Genomic DNA, 18685 nt, shown 5'->3' with positions numbered 1-18685 from the left:
CTTTCCATCCTTACTGTGACCAGTTTTACTCTCATCTAAATGCAAATCTATTACCAGGCTATAAATAAAAGTCTCAAATAAAAGGGGCAAGAGAAGTCCATGGACTTGTATATACAGGTGACTGCTTCCCTAAAGCCAACGCTATTAATAATGCCCCGCATCAGCCAGCGTACTTTGGAGCTGAATCCTGCTGAACAGGATGAGAGGTATTTTAAATGATCTATACACTCCTCAGCAGGGACTTCCTTGCATTGATCTGTAAAGATGGGCATTTCATTTCCATAATTTGTCTCCAGTAGGTTTCTCTCCGAGTTCTCTAGATGTATTTGCAATCGGCACTCATTTGTATTTCAAAATGCTTTTCAACCCAGACAGGAGAATTTGTAAAAGGCTTATATATGTGTGTATGTGTGTTTTGTGAAAGGCTTTATCTGAAGTCTTTCAATGCAGGCTATTATTTTAAAGTTAAGCATCTGGATAAATACCTTTTCTTCACTTTATTGCTAATATAGAAGACCAGGCTCTTATGGACACATGACATTCCCTAGGACATAAGCAGGGGATACTGCTGTGTGATATGTTGTCCTTCCATTCATACCAAGACCCCAGCACTCATCTGCGCATCTCTTTTCTTCCCTTCTTCCCCAACATCTCCTCTCTGCTACTGCTGAACAAAACTGATGCAATTCTCCACACAGATAGCCACTCCTGTAGCCTTGAGAGCAGCACTGACTGAAAAAACAAACTCACCTCTTCTGACCTGTAGAATGGCTTCACATATTTCATAAGAAAAGCCCAAAAAGCAGTGAAGCAGGTAACTCTGCAGTATGTTTCACCCTGATTTAACATCAGATTTTAGGTCTGAAATGTCATCAAGTTAAGCATATAATGATAAAGCTAGGTCCCATGGCAGAAAAGCATTTAAGCATGCACTTTAATTTAAGCATATGAATAATCTTACTGGCTGTGTATGGAAATAAAATTTCAGAAAGAAATGTAATCATGATATCCATGAGAAAGTACCAGCCAAAAATGTTAGTGTTACTGAGTTAGTAGCCCAAAGTATTAGCGTGTAAACAAATCAGGAAATTGCATACATAAATCATTATCTTAAGCCTTTATAGGGGAAATTATTCAAGTACAGATGCAACTGCAGCAACTACATGGGCACCTTGCTCCTGCCAATGTGTCTGAGTGAGCTAAAAATCCAGGTGTTTTACCTTTTACTTGTTATACCAACATCAGCACAGATACCCAAAGTGATGTCTACACGTCCCTTGCTGGCCATTCGCTTCTGCTGCAGCACATCCTGAAGTCTTAAGTAAAACTGCAGCTTCATTCCCAGGGGACAGAGACTGAAATGCAATTTCAGTAGTTTGTCTTTTCCATATTTGTTGCTTCAGCAGTCTGTCTGTCAAGTCTCTGCAAGGCTGGTTCTGCAGTTTAAGGAAGATTTGGAGGCTCTCTGCCTCATCCCCCTCCCAAAAAGGGGCCCAGAGTTGCATGATGAATCTCCTCTTTCTATACCAGGAGTGTCACCTGAAGTGGGGAGAAACCCCCACTGGTTTCTTCAGCACAGCCCCTTCTCTGACTCACTGAAGAGCTGCCCTGTGTTTCAACGCTGCTACACCTACAGCATCACCAAGCCCCATGGAGGACCCTGCTCTTGTCCTGATCTCACCCACAGCCAACACCAATGCACAGGGAGTTAATCTGGAGGGTTTTAACGTTCGCCCTCCATCATGCTAGATTTGCTCTCTGGCTTTGTTTTCTAAGCCCTTGTTTAGCAGCATCACTTCTCCATCCTTTAGTCACTTGCCTGATAAAGCCATCCCAAGCCCCATCATATGCTCAGTTCTCTGACACACAGATTAACCAACAGCTACAAATAAATGCACCAGCTTTGCTTTTCTGGAAGGGATTAGTGTGCTTCCAGAAGAATGTCAAATCCATGAGCCGGCCCCTTTGTTCTGCTCCACTTCATACACATGTGTTTTTGTAGAGCCTTATAAAAAAGAAATGAAAAAAGGGGGTTGGAGGGGAAGAGACAGATTGCTTTGCTGTTGCCTGGCATTATCTCTCCTTGACTTTATCAGGGATGGAGAGGATGCAGCAGTGTCAAAGCAACTGGATTCTCTGGATGGTGCAGCCATTCTCTATGCTGCGAGTCAGATGTTAATAATTATTTAGCAGTTGAGTGTGCAGAGGGGGGAAATTGAATTTACATGCATCACTACAGTGGCCTTTAAAAGTCTTAGCATGAAAAATGCATGACTGCCCATGCATTATTTATTTGGAAATGAACAGAATTTCTCAAATATCAGACTTGCAGGTCAAGATGGACAAATTTGCCAGAATTAAGCATCATCTCTGTCAGCCCAGTAGCAGATATGAAGGGGAATGGTGCTTCAACATGTAAGGCATTGCTGCTTTGTTGCATAAATCTGGCTTTAGAAGCACGTGCAATGTTTACCCTGACCAGAACTCCCTTGCCAGCCTATGTTTAGCAGAAGAGAGTCATGTTGTTCCGTTCATCATGGATTCAGACTGGGTTCACTCCCTCTTTCCACAATGAAAAGCCTTTTAACGTTAAGTATCTGTGGCAGAATCTACTTGTTTTGATCCATTTGTTCCAGGTTTTCTTGTGTTTATTCTGTCATCAGCAAGGCAGCTTGAATACAACCTTGAGGCTCTCAGTTGACAAATGTCCCACAAATTCTCTCCATCTCTCTCTTTTTGCCTTTCCAATTGTAATTCTTGTTTGAAAATAATTTTGTGCAGTCTCTAGTCCAGCTGTCTCCAGAATACCAATGAAGTACATCTGAGGCAGCAATTCCATTTTCGCTAGCTGGCCTCATCTAGTATTAGGCAGTGTGCAGACCCTACCAAATACATACTTCGCTCTCTATATGCACAGGCATCCATTCATTGCTCCCAGCATGCCAGTACCCCTACAGACCAAACTTCTAAGTAAAATCATTGTTGCCTGACAGTGCATCCCAGTGGCTAGGGAAGAGCTGGACCATGGAAGGTGGGATAGCTCTGTGTGCAGAGCACCCAGCTCCAAGCTCCAGCCCAGCATTACCAAACCGTGTTAGCTAATGAATGGGGAAACATCTGGTCACTCTGTGGGCTCTCATTCTGGAAAGATAAATCAGAAATGTCTGGAGTTCTTTCTCTGTCATGACTAGAAAGCCATGAAGACAGACACACATAATTCTTTTGTGCAGCCTAACATCTTATTAGAAAGAAGCACGTTTAACTTTTGGGAAGGTCTCTTTACCGAGTCAGTTAACCCATTTGCCTTTGAACTCTACTGGGGACATTCTTGACTTAGGAGGGGTGAGCTACAAGGTTTGAAGTCTAATAAATATCTACCTATTATTCAGTGATGGGAGGAACAGATCTGCAATCACTATATTTTCCTTGCATATATTGAGTTTTGAGAGAAGTGCCTCTCTGTTCCTGCTGCTCCAGGGAGTGTCCCCCAGTGGGATACTGTTGAACAGGGCAGAGAGACCCAAGCCACCCCAGCAGGACCTAACAGAGACAAATGGCCTGGGGGCATGAGGAGGGAGAAGGATATGAAAGGGGATGAGCCGAATGGAAATCATCACAATTTCCATGGCAAGAGCCAAGCAGGGCAGAAAAGAAAAAAAAAGCAGCTGGAGAGTGAAATGGAGACAAAGAGATTTGGGGAAAGGAGAGGCTACTAAGTGCAGGCTGGAAGAGCATAGCCCTTCTTTCTTTGGCTCACACCCATCACATGTGGGGACATAGGGCTTGGGGGATAGATATGTCACAGGAAGGAACAGCAAACGCCTTGTGTCCTCCCACTCTGCCCCTTCTTTGTGCAGGGGGGTTCGTATCATGAACTCTAGTTCTGCACTCAGGAAATAAAAATAAGGTTGTACGACACAGGCGCGACCCCTGCCACGTGCCAAGCTTGGTACACTGTTATTCCTCTGTAAGGTCAGAAAAATGTTCCTCACCACCCTCCCCCTCAGAAGTGCCGTAAGTGCATAATACACATCCTACAAGTACAGAAGCATCTCAGGAGCAATCTGCTCTGGAGCTTGCTGGAAAATTGCTGTTTGCTGTAATGGTACCCATGGGAGCACTGCTCTCTAATATTTGTTTAAAGCAGACTGGTAAAAGTAAAGTAATGCCCTTACTTTCTGAATGAAGGCTGCTCCCCACAACATTGGGCAAAATTGAGTTGCTGAAAAAAATAGCAACGAATTCCCCTGCTCTAGAGTGAAGGATCCTAATCCAATCAAAGCATACAGATAGAGGAGTGAAGCTTATATAGGATGCAAATGACGTCTACAGTTGTTATTGGGTATGATGCTTATAGCAGAGTTGACTGCCTAAACCTGAGCTGGGGTTTGGCTTGTTTTGTTGCCTGGTTAGGATTTTGTTTGTTTGTTTTTAAAACAGATGCATGATCTTATGAGAACCTCTGAAGAGAGAGAAAATATCTGCAGTGGCAGCAGCCAAAGCCTAGATGAGTAGAAGCACTTTTAGCGTCTCAAGCTCTAAATGCCTTTAGGAAGCACTCCGGTGGGAAAGCGCTGCCAAGGTAATATCACTTGACATGCACGAACTTCTATAATGAAGCCGGTGGGAGAAAGCGGAATATAGGACTGCCTGAGATAAGCTAGAAGCACTGAGTGTCTGCCTGCCTCATGCATATAGTGTTAGTGAGTGGATGGGGTGATGGGAAGGATGTTGCTCCACCGTTCACACCTCCCAGCAAAGGGTCAGGGAAGCCTGAGCAGCCTCTACTGCTCTTCATCCACCTCCCAGTATCAAGCAAATAATAATCCCCCATGCCTAAGATACCTCCTTTTACTCTGAGGCTGCTGCTTTTCCACGCCCATTCCTCTGCTTCGTAACAGTCAGTTTGATGAAGGTGACATAGCTCATCCACAGAAACATTTTTTTCTTTTCCATTGAATTTGCTCAGTGTCTGACTCTCCTTTTGTACAGCTGCACACTTAGAAGGTCTCACTGAAGCCTGAGCATGTCTACCCTCACTCATACAAAGTGGTGTCTTTTTATACAAGGTCCCTCAGTAGCACTCTAGCCCTTCTCTGCCTTAATAACAGCAGCAAAACTCAGCCCTGGAAATCTCCCATGCAAGGAAATAACCATGTGTGAATCTTAGCATTAATGTTTGTGAAGTGCTTTGAGATCCCAGCAGGGAAATTGCATTACAGTGAAATACAAAGCTACACAGATCCCTACAACCTTGCAAGCAATCGCCAAGTGATCTGAGAGGCATTTTGTTCTTCCCCAGCCTCTTAGTTTATCTGTGCAAACTATGGTTCACTCGGTACAAGATCATCTTCAGTTCAGTTGTAAGGAATATCTTCATACCACTTCCAGGCAGGAAGAGGGCAGATAATAGATTATAATGCAGAATCTTTTGTTGCTCAAGTCATATTTATCATTAATTCAGCTGCCATTTACAGATGCAAAGAGAGAACTAAAGTGACTGTCCTTAAAAAATATATTGCTTGAAATAATTCTGGTCATTGTTGTTCCTATTGCACACTGTTGTGTTCATTGTTATCAGAGTGGCTCTGTGAAATTGCCATGGATGTACGAGGCTATTTTCATAATTCACTTTTGACACACACTCTGGACTGCTGCTTTTACAGTGGACTTTTGCTGCTTGCATTTAATCATTTGGGTTGTATATTGCTTTCTCTGCATTCTTATCACAACAAGCAATCATCCCAGAGCAGGAATATATCTCTCCTGAATTCGGGACTTCTGCACACTCCAAGCAGGTGTGGATTCATGAATTCTCGATGTGCCTTGATTTATCCTTATGGACTGCAACCATTTTAGAAGCATTCAGTGTTGCATACAGAGCTTACCCTGGTTTCTTTCAGAGCTGTGTTTTATTAGGTTACAGTGAATCACAAAATCCTGAAAACCAGCTTTTGGGGGAAAGATTTCTTACAGCACTTTGTAATTTCTGTAACAACTTCCATATGGATGTCTCTAAATGTACACTAACAAATGAGGTTTGTGGCACTCCTTGGAGGTGTTTAAATATTATTATTCTCATTTTACGGGTAGGGAATTTAAATAATGAGGAGGAGAGGCGACCTATCTAAGGTTGTGCTGTAAGTACATTGGAGAAGATAGAGTAACATGAAATCAAATATAGCTCTGACTTACTAAATCTCACTTCATTAATTTGAGCTACAAATGATGCATCCTTCTTATGCAGAGGGCTGTACATTAATGTACCACCACTGGGGCTTTTTTCTGAGGATCAAAAGGGCTATGAGCCATGTTGACCTTGGTTGGAGTTCTACGCCTTGACTGCTGAGTGGCTGGAAACACAGAAAAGAGTTTTCTTTATTTGAAAGTGTAATTTCTAATGTAAAAAAAAAAAAAAAAAAGCCCTTAGTCATTCCAAAAATGTTTCTTTCATCCATTTCAAGAAACGGATGTGCCTCTGCTGCCCTGGAGATCTCTGGCAATGAAAAGCTGGGGCTACCTGCACACATGGCCTTTTGAACTCTGCATAGCTGAACACTTGTTTATGTCCCTGCAACCAGAGTGAATTAGCTGACTTGAATTTCAGAGCTATTCCTTTTGTGTCCACCTCTTACTAACCTTTAATTATGCCTTCATGCTCACTCTCACAGGCCCTGTAATTGACCACAAATTTAGTTGTGTGGCCCAAATCAAAGGCAAAGGCACATAACTATATTAAGTTCAATTATCCTGTGCTACAGTTCCCCTGCAAAGTGAGCTGCTTCTGGTAGACCTTATTATTAGACAGGCGGTTATTCAGTGCTAAAGTCGCTTTAGTTGTGCTTTTTCCTCAAAATAACACTAACGGGTCATCAGCATCACAGAGGATTGTAGCGTTGGAGACAATAAGGCAGCCAAATCTCATTGCATGCCTGTGATCAGGGCCTGAAATTCATTAAAAACAAGTAGTTGATGGTGGACTACGGTTTTATCTACTTTACAGCCAGTTCTTTTGGATGGTCTAACATCTGAGCCTATCAAAGTTTTGCAATGTTAATTAAGTCATCTAATGCCCTGTTGAATTAATATGCATTTCACAAATGAAAATGGAGCCCTCAAAATTCAGTTTGTCTAAAGCAAGTCTGAGCATTAGTGGCAAAGGATCATAAAAGCTAGAGAGGGCAAAAGACTGTAAGAACATTGAGTCACTCTTCTTTTGATGGAGGATAATTCTTAAAGAAGAATAGGCTAATGTGCAGTAGAGGTTTTAAAATACCATTAAAAAAAATAGAAAAGTCTTAGGGACATTTTTGCATGGTTCTAACTAGGAAATCAATCTGTTCCCTTGTTTTATATCTAAGAAAGTGCCATAGAAATAAAACATCTATATAAACATGGGGAACTGTGTCAGGTAGAGTGATTAGGGAACTTCTTGTTATGTGAAAGATGAATCCTACCTTCCAAATAGCAGTAGAGATTTCAGCAGCTAGCAGGGGATTTCTGAATTGCACAAAGTTTTCACAGCTGAGTTTCCCAAGGAACAGCCAAACTGATATAGGTCCTTGTATTGAACAGAAACAATCAAGCAAACCAAAACCCCCAGAGCTGATGTTTTTCCTCCCCAGTAAGCCACATGAAGCAAGGAAGTTGTACACGCACTTGACTCTGGGTGAGTGAATGGTACATACTGGAGCCAGGTGAGGGATGGTGGTCCTTGCCAAATTGGGATCAATTACCAGTTTGCACCTATTACAGACATTCTTCATCTCTGCTGTCTTTTCAGATAGGTAGCTGTTGCTGGGAGTCAGAGATGCTTCTGCTGTTTGTTAAAAGCTATTGCGGTGTGTGGCCAAGCAGTGCTTTTTGTATATCAGCTAGAAGCACCTGCAAGGTACAGCTGTATTTCCCACTGCACACCATTTTGCTGTGCTGTGAAGTATCACTCAGATTTATTTTTTTTAATAAACATCACACGTATGGAAAAAAACGCACATGGAAAATGTTGCTGTTTTCATTGACACAGTCTAATGCAGTGACTTTAAAGAGAGAGATAAGGAAATTGTATCACTATGTCAAAACTGAATTTGGTAATGGAATCAGAAAATAATCGCAGTTTAAGAGAGAAATGCTTCAAATTCCAAGAATAAAGGGCATCTTATTATGAGCTGAAGGTCTATGAATAATCCATTATCTGGAATCTGCAGAGGATTCAATAGGAAAGACATTTTTGTATTTCCTTTATACTTGCTGGAATTCAATTTTATTTTGTATTCTTCTTTAACTTTAAAATATTGATGTTTACATCACTACTACACCAAGGTGCCAAGGCTGGTAATGGGAAGACATTGGACTGCAGCTAACATGAAAATTAGGAGAAAAACAAGTTCTCCTTTAGGAGATTTATGGCTCCCAGTGGTTTTGTGATGTGAGGTGGCTTGTACTGCTTGAGAAAGAATCTTATGTTTTACAGCTCAGGATGTGAATCCATTTTGGATTTTAGACCTTGACAAAAACAGTCTTGCACTTTCTTCTTAATTTCCTTACAGTCAATGTTTTTGGTCAGGATAGTCCCTGAATCTGCAGTGCTAGGAAGTGTCATCTGTCTGTCAGAACTTGAGTAATTAAATTGTGTGATACATATCAAACCTCCCAACCTGCCAACTGCTGCCAGGAGGCTCAGCCACACCGCAGGCAGGATATATCCCCACATTACTGGAGTTAACCCCAGACACAACACAGTAGTCTGAGCATGAACTCAAGCTCCTGACTTTCCAAAGGACCCTGTTGCAGGGGGCTAAGCCCAGCAAAAAGGAGGCAGCCCCCAAGGACCTACAGTCAGCAGGCACAACCAGCCCCCAGGTGAACACTTCCTAACCCTAAACCTGAGCAACTGTGGGAGTAGAGCATATCAGTTCACCTCATCTTGATTTAAAGCCAGGATTTCTGGACTCTTGATCACTTGTTCCAATGGTAAAGTGGTTTTGCTGTTAAAAAAGAAATAAATAATTTAAATAATCTTATTTCTAATTTAACCTTTTCTGAATTCAACTTCCAGCAATTTAATACCTTTGACTTTTAGAATAAAGAACCCTTTTGTATTAAATGTTTTTCCTATGTAGGTACCCACAAACTGTGATTAAATTGTTTCTTAATCTTCTTTCAATAAGCTTAATTGAACATCATAGTATAGTTGAATCTCCCAAAAAGGGCCACCTATCAATAACTGATTTTCCAAAGAATCTTAAAGCCACAAGAACAAAATGTCCCAGTTCTTCCCTCCTCTGTTTTTCTTCTTGTCTCTATTAAAACCAAAATATGTGGCAAGCAAACTGTCTTCTGCATGTGTAGTTGAAGCTCCTTTCCAAGGCAAGCTGATGATAATGACAAATCAAAATATTAAAAGTCCTCCACGGTGCCAGGGAGCTCTTGGCACTGAATTCAAAATGAATCTGAATAATGAAAGCAATTTAATAAATTCTGAGATATGTCGATAGGAGATATCCTCCAAGATATCTTCGTAGAGCTATTAAATGCTACCTGGTTATCTATTATCACTTTCACAAATTATAATTGCTTTTCCCTCTTTATGGCTGTTTTAGGAGATTGCTATTCCTCTTCCACAGCAGCAGGCGAGCTCTTTGCCGTGTGCTCCCCCTCCTCACTGCCAGCCGATGCTGCCTGTGGGCCAGCAGAGAGGAGGGAGCATCTTCCCCAATCCAAGAGGAATCTACTGGAGATGTTCCCACGCTGAGGTGTCCTCTGGCTGCTCACCTCGTACCCCCAACACCTGCCCACCTCTTCCTGGAGTTCCTTGGACCAGGGACCATTCACCTGGCTGCATTGTCAGAGAGGAGTTAACAGTTTCTGGCAAATGCAAGGGCCAGGAATAGAGCTGCAATTACTGTGTTATTTCAAGCTTTGTAATCTGATGGGAGCTAACGCCTGTTATTTTACGTTCAGTTTCCTCCTATGGAGTCAAGGACTAGGAGGTGCTTTCTTCTTTTCCCTGGTGAGATCTTTGCAAAACTCTCTCTTTTCCTGTTCACACTGCAAGCAACACCAAGCCATCAAACGCTAGGTGCTCCTGCCTCTGTGTAATCCTAGGTTAAATGCACAATGTGATCTAAGGGGATGTAAACAGATGTCCCTCCGGTGCAGCAAGAGTTTCTATTCCCAAGGCAACTACAAAGCTCAGCATATTACAGTTTCCAAAATCATCAGACATTTTACTGATGCCTCAGAAATAGGGGTATCTACCCAGCAGCCTGCTCACCTGTACCACTGATAACCAATCCCACACTGCATTGCTTAAGACGCTTGCAGAATAAACACTACAAGAAAGTCCCCAGCCCAGCTGGGGGTCTCTGATGAATACAGCTGGTGCCGACATCTCCTGGTAGAAGACTTCTCAATATTTTTTTATTATTTTTTTTTTTTATTTTAAAAGGAGTGCAGTACAAGCGATGTTTCAAACAGGAAATTTGGGATGTCCCTCCACAGTTGCCTTGTGCACTCCTTGGCAGTACTGTGAAACACTACCAGCGACAAATGAGAAACGCAGAAAATGAGCAATGGTGAGCTAAAGCTTGAGTGTCAACTTTGCTTTGTCATTTCTTCCACTGCCTTTGTCAGTCATTTTGCCAAGGTGTCAAAAGCTACAGCATTAATGTGTATGTGGAGTTACACCCCATCTTACGTGTGTATGTCTGATTTGAACACATTCGCTGAGAATCTGCTTCCCTGTGAATCCCTTCACATACATCCTCCTGCTTAAGCTATGGATAGGAGCGGAAATAGTATCTGTGTGACAGCTTTGAACAGATGGAAAATACTGCTGTCAATGTCTCAATTATTAAGCTTCTGTGTATTCCCACAAATTGCTGCCGTGCTCAAAAGAGCAAAATATATGTACTAAGCCTTTTGCCTAGACCTTCAGGAGTTGCTGGGTTTTGAGTTCTTAGTTCTGCAGAGCATTACTTAGAGAGGCCAATCCTGTAATTATTGATATTTTCTCTTTGACATCTTTACTTCTTCCTAAATCTCTGACATAAATACATCCCCAAACAAATGTCTCTTGCTTTTCCACTACCATTTTTAAGTACTGCCAGAAGGCATGCTGCAGGCCATCACCAAAATAAAACATTAATTGCAAGTAGAAGTTTTCAGTGGAAAAGCCTTGATGGAAGAAAAGGTACTTCGGTTGCCAGTGGGAGTCCATGGAACTGCAAGTCTCTGGGCCTTGTAACTGTGAAGCCCCAGGTGGTTTTGAGGGGAGAGACTTCACAGTTGTGTGCATACACACACAGAGCAGAGAACATAATCCCATAATCTGATTATGTCTGCTGCTTAGCTGCCAAGGAATTGCCCACATTACAGCAGTTGCCAGGTCAATGAAACTCTAGTCTTTGGTGTATATGTAAGAGAAACCCAAAGGATGTCAGTGAAACTCCTTTTGAGTTTGATGTTAGGCATGTGCTTAACTGGGCCTTACACTGGAAAAACATCTGTAAAGATTCAAAAAGTCAAAGTTGTATTGCTCTGAATAGCTTAAGTGTATTGGGAATAAATTTCGGGAACATATGGTCACTGCACATTGGTTTCTTCTTTTCTTGCTAATGTCTCTGGTTGCCCATTCATCTTATAATTAACAAACCCAGTGGGATAAATCATTGTTTCCAGCAGCTTAGCGTATAGTTCTTGGGACAATGGTGTGGAAACTCAGTACAATGCTGTTTGTCAGCTATTTCTCATACTCTGACAGCCAAATAAATATCCCTGGAAAGTGTTGCTGTTGGTGTTCAGTAAACTTGTTGCCCACTTATTGGGCTGCTATAATTTCTGAATTACCCTACTATGCCTCAATAGGCTGTTGGACCTGGCAGGAGACTGTTATGTCTCCACTACTCAGCCTCATCTATGCGATATCGATTATTTATGCTCCAGCTGCCCTAAAAATAAAGCACTTGATAAAGTGAGAGAGAAAATCAGTATTCCCAAGAAAATGGCTGAAGTGGGTCCAGCTTGTGGTTCCTTCACACTGTGGGTCTCCTTCGGGAAGTAAATATTTCAATCTGTTATCCTAAGGGAAGTGTTAGGTCACAAGCTTAACTCTGAAAAAGCTTAAATGGATTTAAAAAGCTGGATTTTCTGATTGAGGGAATTGAGGGAAAATAGAAGGTGGGAGGAAAAAACCAGCATTGAGGAGTCCAAAAGAATAAAAGAGAAAGAAAGCAAAAAAATAAAGCAAGTCACACAGAAGAAATACAGAACTGCAAGGAGGAATAAGAAGTTAGGTATTAAATTAGGAAGGAGAATGCAGATATAGTTGAGTTGAAATAAGAGTAGCACAGACCGAAACCTCCTCCCCTACCCAGATTGGAAATAACAATCAAAGACATTGCACCCCTGTCTTAAACTTGGGTTAATATTCTAGTGAGTCAGAATAAATTATTTGTACCCTACTCCATGTAAACACTTCACGTTTTCCTGATATGCAACTGGAATGTTTATTATCATCCTTATCATTATTATTATTATTCCAAGAAGTAGTTGGCTTCTGGGGGAATACTAACAAACCAGATCTATTCTTTCCATTTCACCTTCATGCTCTGCTTCTGCAGGATGAATGTGGATGCAATCAGAACTCCAACCTCAGCAGGCAAATTCACAGCATCATGAGGCTGCAAGATGTCAAGTCACTTCAGGTACCTGTGGCTGTGGCAAGTGAGGTACTGATGCTTTGATCCCTTTCCAATGCTGCAGTCAGTGAGAGCTGAGAGCATCTCTCCTGCTCCTGCCTGTGTCTTTCTTGCACAGCTAACTAAAGATGGACATTTAAAATCCCATCTGAGAGGAGTTTGTGCTGCAATATGCTGCTATATTCTGTGCTAGAAATTATGCCGTGCTGCAGAGCAGCACTGTACATCATACCCATGCAAACCCAAAGTGCATGAACAATAAATATAGTAACAGAATTCTTATGCCTTATGTTCAATGATACTTCCAGGGTAACATGTGCTGTGGGGTAGTGGAAATTGCACTGATAGGATATTCAGGGCTGTAGCAAGGGACGAGCAGAGACAACTCCCGTCACTTGTGAGGAATGGTAGCTTCTTGCTCTTAGTGGGACCCCAAATTGCCATAGCAGCAGTGTCTTACCTCTGGTGATACACTCAAGGGCATGGGGAGAAGAGCTGCCCTTGCACCTGCTGGTTGCAGAGGCAGGGGGCACGAGATATCCTAGGACAACAAAGTGCCTTATTATGATATGAAATGATTTCTGCTCTATCACACACCTTGTTGCTCAGCAGTCCTTCACTGCAGGGAACTGCTGAGATTTAGGACTCGAATTCTCATCCACAGCAAGTGCGCCTGCTATTGATGCTTATTCCCCTGAGTCTGTGAAGCCAGAAAGAGTTACTGAAGTTAGGAGGGAAGTAAATTTTCAAATCTTTTGCAGTTCCTTGCCCTGCTGGTTCTCATCAGAACATTTGGGCTTCCTTGGCTGGCTTCGTGCTGGGGTTTACCTCCTCAGGCCGACATGAAAACTCAAAAGGCAGCAGCTTTACTTTGCAAGGGGTTCAGCCCAGGCTGATTAGCAGATCTCCCTTGTTACCCCAGAGGAGAAGGCAGTTTCTGCAAACTGCAGGTAAAAGCAAAACAGGCTGCATGACCTGCTGAGGAAATGCTGAGCATAGGAAGGAATGTGCAGACTTCAGGCAGCAGAAAGCAGAGCTTGTTCTGGGAGCCTGGAAACTGAGGAAGCCTCAAGTAAGCAGAGGCACGGGCGTGAGTAAAGGCAGTTCCCTGTAGACAGAGGGTGATATATGATCCTCCAGTTGCTAGGCTGAAGGCTGGGGAATACAGGTGGTGAAACAGCAAGGGAGCTGAGTGTGTTCAGTTATTAGTCAAGGATCCCTGCAGCTCTGCAGGCTGCAGTGCCGCAGGCAGTGAGCTGCCTGCAGAAGGGAGGAAGAGGGGGAGCGGGGACATAGCAAGGAGTCCAGGAATAGATGGTGCACGTGGAGCCAGGGGCCTTCATTTCTATACGAACCTTAACTTTCTGGTGCCATGCATGGTATAAACACCAAACACAACTGGGGAAGTGGCAAATACATAGAATTATAGAATGCATAGAATACCCTCAAGCCTTAGGTCTGCCCAGAGCAGCCCCCACTCACCTGGCTCAGAGCACCAGTCAAGGAAGACAAACACACGTGCAGGATCTTTGCCCAGGGGAAGGAATAGAGAAGGACAAAGGAAAGTGTTCCTCTAAACCTTGCATACATGCAGCCAAGAATTTAATTACATGCTATCTTTTGAGTCTGTCCCACACGTTCTCCCTCAGGGGCTGAATTCTTTCCTAATCCCAGTCACCTTGTTTGAATGGTTTAACTCCTTGACTGGCCCAGATGCCTTATTGCTTCTGCCAAGATCCTGTTGCATTCTAAAATTCATGTTTCATGACAGAAGACTCCTGACGATACAGATGACTTTGTTCAATGAACAAGAGTCATTGGGAAATAAGTAGAACCTGTGAAGAGAAAAATGTCAAATGTCTCGTAAAGCTGGAGGATTGCCTGTCACTGGATGTTTGTTTTCTCAAAGGACCTATGCTGTGAAGATGAAGTTATCTAGACAAAACAGAGACTCATGTCCAGGGGTGTCTCCCTTCTGTTCCTGGGGGTTTAGTCATCCTTTCATAGCTGCTGGGAAATACAGTCTTGTGAGCATCTGCCGACAGTGACAATCTGCCGATCACAGCAGGAAAGGGTGGGTGTGCAATGTCAAGATGGGTAATGATGCACAGTTAATCTTTGACATGACAACAGATCTGGGAGATCTTTGGTGGTATCTCATAGGCTAGGATTTGGGGCTATCCCCAAAGGAAAGAGGTTGGATTCCAGCTGCTTTGCTGCTCTTTTTTGAATGTAATTCAGTGTGGCTAAGAGAGACTTATTCCTCACAGGAATTTTGGTGCTTTGATTTTGAAAACTGTGCAGTTTATTTCCAGCAATCCTCATCACAAACTCAGCATGTCTGCAAATTTGTCCTTGTTTTGGGTTAAAAAGTAGAAACTTCAGATCTAACTAAAGAAAGGAGCCCTCTGGAGGATTTTCTTTAGGATCCATTAGTGAGCTCTTTCCAAGCAGTGTTTTGGGTGGATGTTTAGCTCTCAACTTATGTGGAGTCTAGTATACCAGAAACTGCCTTTCTCCTGCATGCCCAGAGGTCTATACATTAATCCTCTACTCAGTCAATGCAAAGTCTTTATTACCATTTTGACTTGAGCTTAAGGTTTTGCTGGAACATGGGACAGCAAAGGGAGACAACAAAAATAATATTGATGGGCCAGGAAACATATGTGACCTTTGCATTTGTCACAGCCACTTAGAGAAGTGGGTGCCGTTTGCTTCATAACCATTGCAATACGCTTCACAGGTAGTTAATGTATTCCTCCAGCATATGAAAGAATAATTGGATAGCCACTTTTTTAAGCTCTATGTAACCAACCATATCAAGTTTACCACTAAATGTCACAGTTTATCATAATCTAATCACCAGAGAGCAAGAAAAATGAGCATACTTGTCTCCATCAATAAATGAGTGATTATTCGGACAATAACAAGGTTTATTTTCTTTATTTCCATAAATGTTTGTAGTCTTATGAAGATGCTCTGGAGAAAAGATTATTTATGTTGGCATCCAGGCAGTATAGCAATAGGCGCTTTAAAAAAGCTAAAGAAAGATGTTCATTTAGAAATGATCAGAAAAGTCTTATTAATTTTCATTCTGCAGAAGGTTTCTGGGACATCAGATTATTTACCAGATTAAAAATGCACTGCCTGTTCCATCATCTAGCATGCAAGCCTGATGCACAATAGCATCACTGGAAAGCCAATAGCAACAAAAGAGCCAGAATTTCTACTTTAGTTTTTATTTGTAAGATAACACAGCTATTCTCCAGCCAATTGGCCATTCTTCCATGTCCCACTTTTCGATGTTATGTAGCATCAAATGCTGATATTACTAGATAAAACCACTCCACTGACAATGGTAAAAACGTTTTTGATCAGCATCAGAAAAAAAGAAACAAATGTATAAAATTGGCCTCAAGTCTCCAGTATGTTCTAACATGAAGAAAGTTATAGCTTGTCCCCAGGGGGATGTCAAACTGCATCTCTGATGGCTGAGCAAATCTAATGCCACGCGACACCTGTGTGTGCACATGCCTGCCAGGAGACAGGTGTATGCTGTAGTATTTCATACAACCAGATGTCCTCAGCCAAGGCACCGAGTCGCCTGAGCCTCTGATGAGAAAATAGAGATGTCAGGGAAGGAAAACTATTCTCTCCGTAATCCATTTGCCCTTGCAGATAATTCCTCACGCCTCCAGACTGAAGAGTGAACATCTGATGGGCACTCATGCAGCGGCAGCAGCTCGAGGGTTGAGAGGAGGAAACGTATGAAGAAGAGTTGGAAGATATTTTTGTGACAAAAATAGCCATGCATCAGCCTGAGTGAGTGAGAAGGTATAAGGACTCTTTTTCTTTGCTCGAGTGGAAATGCTAATGACAGCAGTCTAGGGAAGCTTTGCCAAATTTGGCCACCAGAGTCTGATTGGTATTTGCAGGGCAGCCCTGGTTAATGACTTCTTGCTTTACTTGCAGAGAGCTACCAGTCAGAGCATTTCCCCTCAATTTCCTTGGAAACACAGGGGAGATGCCACAAGACAGGAACTTCTCTATGATATCATCACCCACCCCGAGTGTGTATTCAGGGTGACAGACTGAAATCCCTGAGCAGGGAGATCTGGCTTCAGCTCTTCCTTCTCTCTTCACAACATCTCTCTCCTGCCCTGCCCTTTGAAGCTGCCTCATGTCTCTAGACACAAATTCTCAGCCTTATTGACGGGGAAGAGCCAAAATGACTTTTTTTGTCCCCGCTCTGTTTTATCGTATTACACATGCATGAAGTACTTAGCAACAAAAAAATCTGGATATTTTCATTGCTGCTGTAACATAAGAAGATGACAGTTCCATGTATTTCTTCCTAAGGTTTGCTGTGACTTTCTGTGACTCTGGTTTTTCTCCAGGCACTGAGCAAGGACTTGTGCTGGAACATAAGGAGAGCCATTACTCCCTAAAAAAAGGTTAAATGGAAACTAAGGCTAATTGAAATCTGGGTCTTGTGCAGGATTGCCACTTCATGACTTGAGTCTATAGCTGTGGAGATCTCCTTTGAAAATGTCCTTTAACCCCTTTAAAACACTATTTTAAAGCTTCTGTTAGCTGACATTTCTGTAATATGTGACTGCAAAATATCTTCTTAATGGCTTCTGGCAGTTCATGGCATCTTGGTGACCTAAATGTTGCTTTTGTGCAACACTGTTCTGCAAACAGCAAATGCTCTGGATTATTTTGCATTTCCTATAGCCCTGCTGTTCAGAAGAGGGGCGGGGGAAATAGCAACAGCAGGAGGCACCTAATCGGGGGACTGGATGTGGGGAATAGGGGGGAGGGAACAAGCTGGAGAAGATGGATGGGTGCAGGAGGCACCATTTCTGTGAAGGGAGAGTTAAATTCCAAAGTTAAAGGGAACTGGATGGCAAATAGACTCAAGATGTCCTCTCGTGTCTGCTACCAGAAATATTGTTGGGGTAGATGAGTGCCCTTGCTGCCTATTGCTCCTTGGCAGCATGTCCCGTGCTGCTGCCAGTGCCCATGCTGCATAGGACGTTACCCCCACAGATGCTCAGGGCTCCTCAGCATCCCCCCAGTGCCTGGGCAGACCACTTCTTTCCATTCTGCAGCAGTTCCTCTTCAGGCTGAGATCTTGACCAGCTACTTCTCCACTTATTAAACTGGAATGATGCTGATTAGAGCAAGAAGGCCAATGAGAGCTCAATTTTCCTTGGGCCTCTCTGTACCCACAAGAACAAGAAGAGCCTGCATTGTGGGGCATCTCACCTGAACAGACAGGGCAAAGAACAAGAGGATTTTTATTCCTCCTCCTAATTCCTTCATGAAAAATGAGCTGAGTATACATTTTATCTTCCTATTGAACAATGTCTTTAAAAAAGGCAGATAGTGCTTTCTTCTTTCCTTTTTCAATTACTGTTTACAACTATTTTCTACTGCATTTACGAACTACTTCAAAAGCTTTCTTGGAAGTCATACACCCGAGTCATTTAGAGCAATCACAAGCAATCACAAAAAGGGGGGTGGTAAAAAAAATCACAGGTTAATAAGATTTCAGATGGTAGAAAAAAAAGTAATAGTTCAGAGCTGCTGTGTGAAAAACTCTGAACCTATTTATTTCTGTTCTCTCACTTCTTATTTTAATGTACCACAGTTGAATTAACCTTGGCAGAATTTGCAGCCCTTTTGGTCCATTTGGTACACTGAGTCTTTAATGTCCCAAGTGGTCCTATGATCTGTTAATTACCTTATCGCATGCAAAGCTCTACAGGGCTATTTCTCTACAAGAGTTCTTCATCAGGATCAAATTAGTTTTGGGGACCCCTTTCTGTGTGATGTCAAGCATCCTCTGCTCCTCACAGGGAGTGTAAGAACCTCTGCTCATGGCAGGATGCATTCAGCCATTTGCAGGATGAGACAGTGTGTGAAGCAAATGATCAAAGTGGCCCATTAGGTAAATCCATCGTTAACCATCCTGAAAGCTG

At 42.5% G+C, this 18685-nt stretch overlaps 1 long non-coding RNA gene across 1 annotated transcript in view; it reads left to right on the top strand.

The window, feature by feature from the left end:
* LOC133270990 (uncharacterized) overlaps positions 1 to 11700 on the top strand; it is a 169068-nt gene extending 157368 nt beyond the window's left edge. The window contains exon 3 of the long non-coding RNA XR_009743979.1: positions 9600 to 11700. This is a non-coding gene — a long non-coding RNA (uncharacterized LOC133270990). The remainder of the gene's footprint in view (positions 1 to 9599) is intronic.
* The last annotated feature ends 6985 nt before the right edge of the window (positions 11701 to 18685 follow it).

Source organism: Pezoporus flaviventris, unplaced genomic scaffold (assembly GCF_033815535.1).
Source record: "Pezoporus flaviventris isolate CSIRO_AGI_PZ_B2104156 unplaced genomic scaffold, CSIRO_AGI_Pfla_v1 ptg000023l, whole genome shotgun sequence".
NCBI lineage: Eukaryota > Metazoa > Chordata > Aves > Psittaciformes > Psittacidae > Pezoporus > Pezoporus flaviventris.
The sequence above is the reverse complement of the archived record's forward strand: the minus strand, read 5'-3'. Positions and strand labels throughout refer to the sequence as shown.